The sequence below is a fragment of the Chelonoidis abingdonii genome, chromosome 3 (genome assembly GCF_003597395.2).
Source record: "Chelonoidis abingdonii isolate Lonesome George chromosome 3, CheloAbing_2.0, whole genome shotgun sequence".
NCBI classification, from domain to species: domain Eukaryota; kingdom Metazoa; phylum Chordata; order Testudines; family Testudinidae; genus Chelonoidis; species Chelonoidis abingdonii.
Genome location: NC_133771.1, coordinates 12734717 through 12749783, shown reverse-complemented (window position 1 = coordinate 12749783; position 15067 = coordinate 12734717).

The window sequence follows — 15067 nt, the reverse complement described above, 5'->3', positions numbered from 1 at the left end:
AGAGACAATATTAAAGGCACAACAGCAAACTATCCTGATGCAAAAGAAAGATAGGAAGAATAGTAGGAAAACAATGAGGCTCCATCAGAGCTCTTTAATTATGTGAAAATCCAAAAGGAATCCTACAAATACTGAAAACATGGACAAATTGCTAAGGAGCACAGAAGAAGAATACAAGACTGTAGGGACAAAACCAGAAAGACTTGCCAGGGCCATAAACAGCAATAAGAAGAGATTCTAGAAATACTTTAAGAGCAAGAAAAAGATGCAGGAAAGTGTAGTTCCGTTTAGAGGGGAAGGAGTGCTAATAACGGATGACATCAAGAAAGCTGAGGTGTTTAACACCTGTTTTGTTTCAGTGTTGATTAAAAATGTAAATTGTGACCAGTTACTTAACACAATGAATATGAACAATAAAAGGGAAGGATCACAATCCAAAATAGAGAACAAACAGCTTAAAGAATATTTAGATGAGTGATGTATACTCAAATTGGCAGGGTCTGATGAAATTCACCATAGGGTACCTAAGAAATCAGCTGAAGCAATGTTGGAACCATTTGCAATTATCTTTAGGAACTCATGGTGAATAGGGGAGGGCCCAGAGGACTGGAGAATGGCTAATTTAGTACCTATCTTTAAAAAGGGTAACAAAGAGGACCCCAGAAATTATAGACCAGACAGCCTAACTTCAGTGCATATAAAGATATTGGAACAAAATAGTAAACAATCAATTTGTAAGCACCCACAAGATAACAGGGCGATAAGGAATAGCCAATATGGATTTGTCAAAGATAAATTATGCCAAACTAGCGTAATTTTCTTCTTTGCCAGACTAACTGGCCTAGTGAATGGTGAGGATGATGTATGTGATTTATCTTGACTTTAGTAAGGCCTTTTATGCAGGTCCACGTAACATTTTCATAAGCAGACTAGGAAAATATGTCTACATTAAATTACTCTAAGGTGGATGCAAAACTTGTTGAAAGACAATCAAAGATCAGGGGGTAGCCATGTTAATCTGTATCCACAAAAACAACAAGGAGTCTGGTGGCACCTTAAAGACTAACAGATTTATTTGGGCATAAGCTTTTGTGGGTAAAAAATCTCAAAGTGCCACCGGACTCCTTGTTATTTTTATAATCAAAGAGTAGTTATCAGTGATTCGCTGTCAGTTTTGGAGGATGTATCTAGTGGCATCATGCACGGATCTGTCTTGCTTCTGATATTGTTCAATATTTTCATTAATGAGTTGGATAACGGAGTGAAGAGTATGCTCCTATAATTTGTGGATGATACTGAGCCGGGAGGGGCTGCAAGCACTTTGGGGGATCAGATTAGAATTCGAAATGACTTTGACAAGTTGGAGAATTGGTCTGAATTCAAACAAGATGAAATTCAATTAAGAGAAATGCAAACTACTACACTGAAATAGAAAAAAAGCAAATGCACAAGAACAAATGAGGACTATTTGACGAGGCAGTAATATTGCTGAACAAGACCTGGGGTTACAATGGATCACCATTTGACTATGAGTCAACAATGTGATGCAGTTGCAAAAAAGACTAGTATCATCCTGGGGTGTATTAACAGGAGTGACACATGTAAGAAATGGGATGTAATTGACCCACTCTGCTTGGCACTCATGAGGTCTCAGCCAATTTCTAGTCTAGTTCTGGGTGCCATACTTTCAGAAAGATGTGGGCATTTTGGAGAGATTTTGGCTTTTTGTCCTGATTCAGCCACTTCCTGCCCATTTCCTGACCAGCCAAATTTACACTTCTTGGGCTAACTTCAAGACCTGATATAAGCAAGCTATTAAAGTTAGTAGAGATGTAAGTGCTTGTACCAACTCTGTTTTTTTCACTCCCTGAGTCTCAGGTTTGAATGAACCCAACAACCCAAAGTGAAACTCAGTTGAAAGGATCAAGTTGCATCACAGAATTTTGCCAGGCTGAGAAAAGGCCAGTGAAACCTGGGGCCAATTTCACTCAAAGAAGGACCCAGGTTTCCTTGAAAGGGCTGAGAACCTTAACAGATCTTTCTATGAGTTTGAGCTCAGGAAGCCTGAATCTGAGCAAGTTTCTTGAATATTTTGCACCATTCTGATAGTGCTCCTCTACAGCCAGCCTGTGTGGTTTACACTGGGGAAAGCATTGCGGCGCGACACCACACCAGGGCAAATCAGGTTGGAATTGCTCATCAGGGGCCACCTTTCCCTCCTGGAGTCTCCCTAGATGCGATGGATGTACATGGGATAGCTGCTACTTTTCCGTGCTCTCTCTAGAGTGGAGTGCATCCCAGGCTCTAAGATTGTCCCAGGCTTTGTACAGGTGGCAGAACCTGGGAGCAAGGCTCCTGAAACCCTCCCCCACATCCCTGGGCAATGGCAAAGCTCATCCTAGCTCATTATTAGCAGTCAATACTCTGGGTACTTTCGTGACTTTATTCTGCCTTTTACTGGAGAATCAGATATTAGCCATTGTCAGAAGACCAATCAGGTATGCTCCAGTGCAGTATGGCAAATCTTCTGCTTCTATGTTCCTAATTTAAATGGTCACATTTAAAAGATGGCATAATGGATCTGATATTCTAAGCATCCTATGAATGTAAGGACCATTGACTTAGGGCTTGTGTCTGCACAAAGTTTTCTGGTGTATCTAGCTGCTTAGTAGCTAGTAAAATAAATAAACCCAAGAAGCCGCAGCTCTGTTTAACTTCAGAGAAATGCTTAGCTCTGACAGCTCGTTAAAGAAAGCACCATCTCTAAAGGAACTGATGCAAAAGAGAACATATGAAATCTAACCCCCAGGTGGATTTGGCAAGGCAGAGCAATGCCAAATGTCCTTTATGGATCACACTAAGAATGTGTGGGCAGGAGTAAATGCCAGGTCAGGTGTACCATGTCTATGGCCTGTGATGTGCTTGCAATAAATGGCTCCAGGATTATGCATATCAACTGATTAAACATGTAAGAAAATATGTCAGGCTGACTGCATTGAACTAAAGCAAAACTACCATAGAGGAATATTAGGATACAGTATGTCAGACGAACTATAGAAGAAAGAAATAGTATATTACATTTATATACATTAGAATATATTATATATACGTACACGTGTATATACAATAGAACCCCTATTTTAAAAACTAGGAGTTCATAAAACCTAAAAGTTTATCATATCAGAAATTTCAGAATTAGAAAAACCTTGTGCATAAACTACAGTATGATGCATTACATTGCTTTCTTCTTCAAACCAATGCAATTTCTAATGCACTGAAGGCATCAGAAAAGGAAGGGATGGATGTTGAGTTGTTCTTCATCATCATCACATTTGTTATGTGGTTTTTTTTTTCTGTTGGGAAAAAATGGTTGGTGTAACTGGTCATTCACAAGACTGATGTTTGTAAAAATTGAAGTTCTACTGTGGTGCCTTTCTAACTAATACCTCCATTTGTCTGATATGTGACAAGGCTTGCAAGACACATAGTGTGAGATTGTCAAAGGTGCTTAAATTACTTAGGAGCAGAGCTGGGCAAAAGTTTTGAGCTAAAAGTCTCTCTGAGGGGGAGGGGGAAATGGAGATTCAGTGGCACCAAAACATTTTGTGAATTTATGTTGGTTTCATCAAATTGTTTGCTTAGAAAAAAAATCTGAAAAAAATGAAATATTTTGATTTTTTGGTTTGAAAACATTTAGATTAAAAAATTTATTTTTTAACAATTCAAAAATGACCAAAATCAAAACAAAACATTTTGATTTTCTGAAAACAAAACATTTTGTTTGATACAAAATGAATTAATTTTTACTTTTCAATTGGCCAAATATTTCAAAAATTGTCATCAGTGTGGCCCGATTTCCCCCTCTCCTCCCCTCCTCTCCTTGACTGCCAATGAACGGAAAAACATATCATTCACCCAGTTCTACTTAGAAGCAAAGTCACAGTGACTTTCAGCGGGATTTGTGCTCGTAAATCAGTCGGATGCTTTTGAAAATCTTACCTTAACTTTTATATGCTTAATTTTCTCCCTGCCCTCAAATGAGGATAATTCAATTTGGCCTCCTTTTAAAAGCACTTTGAGGTGTGTGTATGAAGAGTGCTGTACAAGAGTTAAGACATAGCAGAGATAATAATATCTGTCCTGCACTAATAATATCTATCCATGGCATGTGAGTGTCTTTCATCCTGAAACATCCCAAAACTCACTGTAAAGAATGTGGCATGTCAGAATACCACTGAAATACAGCCATATATGGGGCTGGCACGTGGTGGCTGTTTAACAGTACTCAGCAATATTGCACATCAGCGCAGGGCTCAAGGACTGATTGATGGGTTTATTTCAATTTAACTTTCTTTCCTTCTTTCTTTCTTTCTTTCTATGTGACCTTGGGCAAGTCACTTAATCTGCCTTGTGCCTCTGTTTGTCATCTGTTAAAAAGAAAAACGGAATAGTGCTTCCTTCCCTCACAGAGTGAGAAGATCTATGTTAATCATGGAAATTTAGGATTTGAAGGGACCTAGAGAGGTCATGAGTCCAGCCTGCTGCCCTGAGGCAGGACCTAGCCTGCTGTTTTAAAGTCTATTTTCCTTGTTCTGCTGCTCTCATTTCTTCCTTTTTGAATCTATGAGGGAACACAGTCCTCAAACCCAGGCTTACAAGCAGCACCCAAGTAACCAGGAAAGGATTATCTTGCAGAGGGCCCTGACCCCAACTGGCTGAAGAGTGCTATATAAACCAGGAAGTAACAACAGAAAGTTGTATGAACAAGTAAAGGAATCTCTGGCTGGATGCTACTATGGACCCGACCCCTTCTGCTTACCTGACTCCTTCATTCCTCTCCTCCTATGCCAGACCCCCGTCTATATCCTGTTCCTGCTGTTCTGCCCAACTCCAAGTCTCTGCTCTTCCACCTTACCCTGAAGCTGTCTCAGGCTCTGACCCATGGCTTGGCACCTGATGCTATCTTCAGTTTTGATCCTTGTCTCTGACCACTAGGACTGACCATCCATGCCCCAATGATTGCAGAATCATGAAATCTCTCACTTCAGGATCACTTTCACCCAAATTTCCTTCAACCTGCCGATGGGGGTCAGAGTAAACCTTGAGATTCAAGTCTTGCAGCAAGTAAGAGCTTCATCTCAGGAAGGAATTTTGATTTAGAGCACTGTTTGCTCCAGGATGAATAATTAACTCCTTCCTCTCTGAGCATGACATGCCCAGACAACTCCCTGGCTAGCATGTAGGGAGGGCAGCCAAGGCTCCACCCACTCCTTACCCAGTTGCTTGTAAAGCTGAAGAATGGGCACAGGACCTCTGTTCTTTTACAGCAGGCAGGAAACAGTTTTCTTGTCTCATGAGAAATTTAGAGATTTGGAATATGTCTTCCCTTCTCAGATCAGGACAAAATGTCAAACTCTCAAAACCTGGAAATTACACACACACACACAAATTAAAATCAGGTCAAATAAACATTTTCATTTTGCTAATTTTAAAACATTTAGTTTCAGTTTTGATCGGTTTAGTTTATTTTACCTTGTTTTGACTTAAAATTTTCCTAAACAAAAAACCCCTTGGCCCTGAAAACCAGACTCTTTTCATTTAGAAAATGGAATGTTTCGACAATTTCAAAACTTTGTTTTCCGTCTTTTTTTGCAAAATGGGAAATACGTCAACATCAACCCTTCCTGACAAAGTTTTGGTTCTGATAAATCAGCATTTCCCCACCAAAAAAAAATCAAAACATTGCCAACGGGTTGTATATTCTTCCCTGCCCTGTACTTAGATCTCTTATTCCCCTATGTCACCATATTGGGTCAATTCACAATTGTGTGCTGTGTTTGTAAACATGAAATCCAAAACCCTGCAAACACATTCTTAACTATACTCCTGTGAGTAGGTCCATTAGCTTCGATGGAATAGCGCACAGAAATAAAGTTTAGCATGTGCATAAGTGTTTGCTGGATCGGAGCCTTAGTTCCAAATCCTGTTCTCATTAAAATGGAGTGGAATTTTTCTGTTCACATGGATGTAGCCAGGATCTGATGCTAGATGCATGTATTTACTCCCTTTCAGTGGACCTGATCAAAAGCCGTTTGAAGCTAATGGGAGTTTTTCCATTGATGTCGATAGGCTTTGGATAGCATGTTTTGTACAGCAGTAACAAGTAAAAAAAAAAATCAACACTTATGTGCATTTTTCCCACATAAGTATTGGAACTATCATAAATGCCACAGGAAATCTAATTACCATGGTCCAGCAAATGCTGATGTAGTATTTTTTCCCTGGTGAGCACTGCATGATCTTTAATTTATACATGATCATGTTAAAATCTCAATACATATTTTAAAAGTATTAGTGGATTACAGTGAAAAGAGTATTATTGAGTTATAAAACAAAAGTGGAGTGACACCAAACCCACCCGCCCACATGCCCATCTGCTTGCTCCCATCAGCGCATTCGCACAGAGAAGGATAAATGGCTTGTTTTTGATCAGTCAGGATCAGCTGCGATGCACGTGCCGCTTCCTCTCTAATTCTGTATTGTTCTCCCATGAACTGCGGTGGCCCTGAGCAGCAGGAGATGGGGACACATGCAGCAGCTCTCACCCTCTGGCCCAGATACCAACCCCTTATTTGTTCCACCACAAATCCTTCTCGGAGCCCATGCTTTGCAGTTCTGATCATTCTATTCCTACTCGTCTTTAGTCTGCATTCCTGTTCCTTTTAGCAATCTCCCTCCTTCAAGAGGGGAAAACATTCACATGCTAAAATCTTAGCAACAACAGCATGGAAAACCAGCATTGGTTTATCAGAGGGGTAGTAGCAATGTGGAGCAAGGCAGGCAATTGTTTCTGGATAGCAAGGAGCTGCTGTATATACCCAGCTTATTTGTGAAGTGATTTACATACATGATTGGACAATGAAGGAGAGGTATCCGCTCGCTTGACCTTGGTAACTCAGAAGCAGAGAGGTCACAACTTAAAGCTTACACCCATAAATGCATGAAATACTAGTATAATACATAATACAAACACTATCAACTTACTTGGTAGACTCTCCTGGTTCTATGTTTCAGTGGTACTGTAGCTGGACCATTGACTTCAGTTTCTATCCATCTCTATTGAATATAGAATGCCAGATTTTGCTGTTATCCCAGCTTGAGTCTAATGAGGTCAGTGGAGTTACTCCACATTTACACAATTGTCTCTGAGAGCAGAATCTGCCCTTCATACTTAAACTTCCTTGTCATAGGGTGGTTGGGTTTTTGTTGGGTTTTATTTTGTCTTTTAAATGTTTTAGGGTGACTGGGGGGGCGGTTTACTGGGGGAATCCAAGTAGCTCTATCTTCTCCTTGTGGGCATTTTAGGCTTGATTACAATAATTTATTTTAAGCCATCAGACAGTGATTGGCTACTGTTTCTATTCAAACAGGTGAAAATGCCGTACGCAGATCCAGTCTCCTGAGTTAGCAGGGAACTGAGCTGTTTATGGGTGTCAGCATTAGGAATGTATTCGACTGACTGCCTGAAATAAACTGCAGCTATCTTTCCAACGAACCCTTAAGCTGATTCCTTTTGCCTTTTGTTTTGCCACATCTCCCAGCAGGCTTGCATGTACCATGGCAAAATACAGGGCTGCTCAGCTGTGCAGTAGAAAACAAGACTTTTCAATCTATGAATGAGACTTTTTGCAAAGCATCGCACCCTTTATGGTGTGCAGTGGTAAGCAATAACTGCAGCAGAACCTTACAGCTAGACTGTGCCCAACCCTGACTCCAGGAGTGAAGGAGGCAAAAAGGACTCCCTCCCTTGTAAAAACCAAGATAAGTCCTGGTCAAAGTTACAGCCCTGGTGAATCAAGGGAACTGAATGGAGCTGTGTTTGAGATGATTCCAGTCAACTCCATGAGTATCTCAACAGAAAGGGGGCAGGGAGAAAGGGGGTTAGGTGGAGCCATGGCTTTCACCTCACCTCACCCCCTATACATACATATTCTGCAAGAGAGCTGGAAGCCAGTATGCTGGACCCTTTAAAAGAGTGTAACCAAATTATCACTATCCCTGCTCAGTATTAATGAGGAGCCTATATTATACCTCATTCTGAAAATAAAGATGAATTGATCAGAGAACAAAAAGATAATAGCTGCATAGGTGTGGGGTCATGACCTACTTTTATTTGTTATGTGCAAACAGAATGCAGTTTCAATCAGTAGTTTTATACACACACATATATATGCATACACACTCACTTTGAAAAGGCCAGTTTCCAAAAGATAAAATAATTATAAGGAAAATTGAGGGGGCAAAAAAAATTAAACATAAGAATGTGAATGCCAATTGGGAATTGTTTAAAAATGTGATTTGGGGGATCTAATAAAGCAAATCAGCACTCAGGAAAGAGGGTCTCTTTGGGTAAAAATCCATTTTAGTTAAGAGGGGAGGTGAAAGCAGCAATCTAGCTGTCCATATCTAAATCTATATCTATCTACCATAAATGGAAAAATGGGGGAGCTGATAGGAAATGCAGACAAAAATAAGGGAAGCTAAAGGTATCAAAGAAAACTATGTAGCCAATATGTTTAAGGAGAATAAGAAAGAATTCTCTAGTTATATTATGAAGAAAAAAAATCCTAGTAATGGAAGAGGTCCAGTACTAGACAGTGATGATTAAATATCTCAACTGAGGTATAGAAAAGGCAGAGATGTTCAATAAATATTTCTGTTCTTTACTGGGAAAGTCACATAATGATGTATTTATATCTTACAGTGATAATGAAATGTTTTCTAGTCCATCAGAAACTATGGAGGATGGTGGAGTGATATGAGCCATTGGTATTGACTTTTAACAAATCACGGACTACTGGTAAGTTCCAAAAGACTGAAAAAAACCTTATTGTCATACTAATGTCTAAAAAGGGGAAATCAGAGCACCTGGGTAAATTGTAGGCCATTTAGACTGATATTGATCCCAGGCAAACTCATTGAAAGTCTGATATGGGACACAGTCAGTAAAGAATTAAAAGACGACAGCATAATTAATGCAAATCCACATGGTATTATGGAAAATAGGGTCTTGTCAAACTTCTGTTGGTCAAGGTAACTGCATTGAAATAATATACTTAGACTTCTTTTGGATATGAGGCTTAGTCTTGCCTGGCATTTGGGTAAAAAATTACTGTACAGAGTCAATTCATCCCATATTAAATGGATTAAAAACTGGTTAACTCAGAGATCTCAAAAAGTAATTCTAAATTTGGAAACATGATTCTATGGAGGTCTCGGATGTGTCCTTGGCCCTATGCTAGTCAATTTAAATATATGGAGATATACCTGTCTCATAGAACTGGAAGGGACCCTGAAAAGTTATCGAGTCCAGCTCCCTGCCTTCACTAGCAGGACCAAGTACTGATTTTGTCCCAGATCCCTAAATGGCCCCCTCAAGGATTGAACTCACAACCCTGGGTGCAGGAGGCCAGTGCTCAAACCACAGTGATCTGAGAAGGAATATAAAATCGGTAGAGTGGTAAATACTGATGAGAACAGGTCAGTGATACAGACTGATGTGTATTCCTTGGTAAGGTTAGCTCATTTGAGAACATGCGTGTCAATACACCAAATACAAAGTCATGCATGTAGAAACAAAGAAAGAAGGCCACATTTACAAGCTAGAGGTCTGTATCCTGAGATGCAGCAACACAGAAAAGAATTTAGGAGTAACAGTAGATACAACTGAACATGAGTTTTCTAGTGTGATGCCGTAGGTAGGAGGGCTAATGTGATCCTTAGTTGTATAAGCAGGAAAACGTCAAGCAGGAGCAGAGAAGTGCTATTACTTCTGTATATGGGATTAGTGTGATCACTGGTGGGAAACTGTCCAGTTCTGGTGGCTACACTTCAATAGAGATGTTGAAAAATTAAGAGTGCAAAAAAGAGCTGCAAGAAGGATTTAAGGTCTAGAAAACATGCCTCGTAGTGAGAGGCTTAAGAAGCTGAATCTATTTAGTTTTGTCTAAGAGAAAGTTGAGGTAACTTGATCAAGGTCTACAAGTTCCTACCAGAGAAAGAGATTTCTGATAGTGGGTGGCTCTTTAAACTAGTAGGAAAGGACATAATGAGATCCAGTAGCAGGAAGCTCAAGCTAGATAAATTCAGACTTGAAATAAGGTGCAATTTTTTTTAACAGTGAAGGTAATTAACCACCGGGACAGATTACCTAGGGATAGGAGCTGGTGGATCCTCCATCACTAGAAGTGTAAATCAAGACATGATATCTTTCTAAAAGATATTTGATAACTCAAACAGGAGTCATGGGTTTGATGCAGAGTTTACTAAGTGGTAATCTTAGCTCTGTGTTATGCAGGGGCTCAGACTAGATAACTTCTGACCTTAAAATCTATTAATCTAACAGATCCTGTTGATGACATAGGTGCTTGAACTAGGGTGCAAAGGGTGCTGCGGGGGGTGCTGTCACACCCCTGGCTTGAAGTGGATTCCATTATATATGCGATCTACAGTTTGGTTTAATGGTTCTCAGCACCCTCACTATAAAAATTATTCCAGCACCCCTGGCTAACAATGTCTCCTGGGGATCACACTGATGGCTAGATTAAGGCAAAGCATTGTAGGCTCATGCCTAGGCACTGGCTCCTGGAGTCATGTGATTGCATCACAAATTTGAATTTTATTTATTTATTTAAGTAAATTACTAGCACTTACGGTTGTAGAGAAAAGCTTGAAAAATTGGCGCCAGTGTAACCAAACATAGAGACACGTGCCTGAGTAAGCAGAGATGCTGCCAAATAATGGGTCCACCCATGCTGACTGCTTCCCACTGCTGCTCCTGCTACTTCAAAGGAGACAGGGATGCCTGCTATATCTCCTGGGAAGGAAAATACGTCTCCATGCTACTGCTTCTGTCTCTCTGGGAGAGAAGGGGTCTTTCTGTAATTGACACTCCAAGAGGAATAAGCCAAGGGAGAGTCTGAGTCATGTTTGTCTAGGACTCCAGTGTGATGTCAAGGTCCCCATGTCCCAGTGGAACACGAACAAACAAGTAGCTGGAATCAGTCTGGCTCACCTGTGTGTTAGAATTGTTAAAATAGTTATTAGAATGATAAGATTGTGTTGAATTTAGACTTTATTGAATTCTTGTGAGTTGCTGCATGCACTAATCTCAGTTATAACCACCATATCCCCAAAGGTAAGGTAATATTTGAGTAATTATATTGTAAGCCTCGGTGACTATGTAAATCACCAGACAGGAGAGAGATATTACCTAGTATGAAGAGCTGATCTGCCACACAAGGTGTTACATCTTGGCCAACCAACACCAGGTGGACAGTTATGGGATGTTAAAGGGAACAACAGACTTTGTTATTCTGCTCTTCCCCTCCGTGAAGATGGGTTGTGCATGTGGATTCCTCCTATCAGCTGAGTTTTGCAGCTCGGAGCATGAGGGGGACAAAAACTCCATAGAGAAAGAACTGATTATCTCTATGCTGCTTGAACTCTGGGAGGCAAAGTTCATTAGGCATAAGGAGGAGATTCCCAGTGTTTTGCATGGGGACGTAAAGAGCTTGTTTTATTATAGAAGCTTCTATTACCTTTTGAAATTTAAGATTGTAGCTCATTTATGAAGTTTATCTGCTTTAACCTTGAAAATAACTTTCTTGTTTACTCTTCCTATTAATAAATCTGTACATAGTTTATTATAGGATTGGCTACAAGCATTGTCTTGGGGGTGAGATCTAAGGTGCAACTGACCTGGGATAAGTGAGTGTTCCTTTGGGACTGGGAGTAAGCTGAATAGTGCTGTGATTCTTGGAGGTAAAGGACCATCTATGACAAAGATAGGCTCCCCTGGATGGTGAAATAGATCGGAGTACCCAAAAGGACAGTCAGTGACTCTATTGTTAGGCTGTTATAGCGCCTGAGGAGTTTACACTTGATACTTAGTTGGTGAAATCTAAGTATAGAACTCATAACCAATTTGAGGTTTGTTCCCTGAATCCTAACAGTCTGCCCTGAAGTTGGTACTCACGAGTCACTCCAGGCAGCTTGACATCCAGATTCCCTTAAATCTGGCACTTTTCCCCCCTTAAGAGCGCACTTCTGCCCCCTGCAATGGGCTCCATGCTAAAGTTTGCTGGTATCAATCAGGATAAAGGCAAGAGAATCATTATGGGTAGCTCAATACAAGCCTTTTCTCAGAGTACAGCAGCATTGACAAAAAGCAAACAAAAAGTTAGGATGCATAAGGAATAGGCTAGATGGTAATACTGAAAATATGATAATATTATTATATTAATCAATAGCATACCCACCCCTTCAATAATATGTCTGGTTCTGGTAACCATATCTCAGAGAGAACAGAGGAAAACAGAAGGAGTATAGAGACAGGGGAAGAATATGGTTAGAGACAAGGAAAGAATTTGGTATGAGAATAAGGAAAGTAAATCAGATGTTCATATTTTCCCTCTCATATTAAAAAAAATATCCATTCAAAGAAAGGGAAAGGCAAAAATTTATCATTGATAAAAATAATTTACACAATATTTAATTAACCTGTGAAACTCATTGCCACATGATATCACTGAAACAGAGAGCTTAGCAGGATTTTAAAAAGGTATACGCGCACATAATGTATCTGACGAAGTGGATATTCACCCAAGAAAGCTCATGCTCCAATATGTCTGTTAGTCTATAAGGTGCCACAGGACTCTTTGCTGCTTTTACACACACACACACACACACACACACACACAGTTATATTTTGTAAGCTTTTAAAAAAATGCTAAGGGATATTAACCTTCATGCTATAGAATATAAGCAAACCATCAACTGGAAGGAGATAAGTGTTTTCCCACTTGGGAGTTTCTCACATCTTCTAAAACATCTGGTACTGGCCAATGTCAGAGCTATTGGACGACATGAACTGCTGGTCTGATCTGGTCTAGCAATGTCTGTGCTCCTAACTGTAATTACAATTTTACTTAATCTCTATTAATTGTATTTTTAGCATCTAATTCTGAAACCCTCACTCACGAGGTGTAGCATGTACTTCTGTAAGTAGCCTCATTAAAGTCAAGTGAGTAAGTGTTAATTAACGTATGGAGGATTTGCCCAGATCATTATTCATTGAATAATTTGTACAAAGTGATATCAGAGCTGCTGTTTAAATCTCTGCTTAGAAGTGGGGAGAGAGAGAGAGAGTGTGTGTGTGAAAGAGAAAGAGAGAGAGAACATGTGTTGGGGGGGTGATGTTATGGGATAGTGAAGTATGAATTAATGAGATTCTGCCATCATTGCATAAGTTGAGAAAAAATGTTAAACTTAGTTGTATTCACCAAATGCTTTCAATCTTGGTAGGAGGCGGAAATAAATCGCTTGCTGTGGGAGCAGACTGTGTTTAGTTACAAGTGCCCTTTGGAGTTTGAAAACCATCATCTTTTATCCACTTGTTTTTTAGAGCACTAATAAGGACTACAGAGAGCACATCCACAGGGTTGCTCTGCATAGCTGGTAGCTAGATAAAGACACATGGATTAGGGAATCCGGGTCAAAAAGGAGAAAACAGTACAGACTGCCTGGATATGCACTGAGGAAGGTTCATAGCTGCAGGCAGTCAATGGTACAAGGTTACTAGAGGAAGAAATATGAATTGATCATTTCCAGATTTGTCAGTCTGTAGACAGTTTTACAGGGAAAAGGTAGAGCCTTTTCTCCGCTGGACAAGAATAAAAATAGAGATTTCTTTAATCGAAGAAACAAGAATTTCCAGCAGTGCAGTTACCGGTACATACATAGTCCTTCACAGGACATTTTAGATACTGAGTGAAAAATATTTAAGGGACACTGTCAGATTAAAAATTTTATATTAAAAATATACTTTCCTCACCCAAGGTCTGATCCTACAAACAGTAAGTGTGAAGCTTACACTAATGAGTAGCTCCACTGAAAACACTCATGGTGGTAAGCACTACAAGCAGTAATAAGGCCCCAGTCCTACCAAGAGCAATGCACAGCAAACATAGGCATCTGCAGCCTGCTAGCCGCATTCCTAATTCCCCACCATCATGTTAAAATGAATAAATATTTAAATTGCACAGCCAAAGTATTACCAACCTGATCCAACCTACTTTTCTTTCCTGTATTGGGCCTTAATTTTCTTTCATGTTTAGATTTTTTGCATCATTCCTTAATGTGTAGTGGCAGTCAAAAAAACTAACAGCATGTTGGGAATCCTTAGGAAAGGGATAGATAATAGGACAGAAAATATCGTATTGCCACTATATAAATCCATGGTATGACCACATCTTGAATACTGTGTGCAGATGTGGTCGCCCCACCTCAAAAAAGATATATTGGAATTGGAAAAGGTACAGAAAAGGGCAACAAAAATGATTAGGGGTATGGAACAGCTTGCATATGAGGAGAGATTAGTAAGACTGGGACTTTTCAGTTTGGAAAAGAGACGAGTGGGGGGATACGATAGAGATCTATAGAATCATGACTGATGTGCAAAAAGTAAATAAGGAAGTGGTATTTACTCCTTCTCATAACACAAGAACTAGGAGTCACCAAATGAAGTTAATAGGCAGCAGGTTTCAAACAAATAAAAGTAAGTATTTCTTCACAAAATGCACAGTCAACATGTGGAACTCTTTGCCACAAGAAGTTGAAAAGGCCAAGACTATAACAGGGTTCAAAAAAGAGCTAGATAAATTCATGGAGGATAGGTCCATCAATAGCTATTAGCCAGGATGGAGAGGGATGGTGTCCCTAGCATTTGTTTGCCCAAAGTTGGGAATGGGCGACAGGTGATGGATCACTTGATGATTCCCTGTTCTGTTCATTCCCTCTGAGGTACCTGGCATTGGCCACTGTCAGAAGACAAGATACTGGGCTAGATGGACCTTTGGTCTGACTCAGTATGGCCGTTCTTATGTTCTTATGATGTCTATGATTCAATTAAAGGTGGAGGCACGTTCTATGGAATGGAAGAAAGTGCATGGAGGTAACAACTGAATGCATAAAGGAGCTGCCACTTTCTAGGCTCTGAGGGAACCCC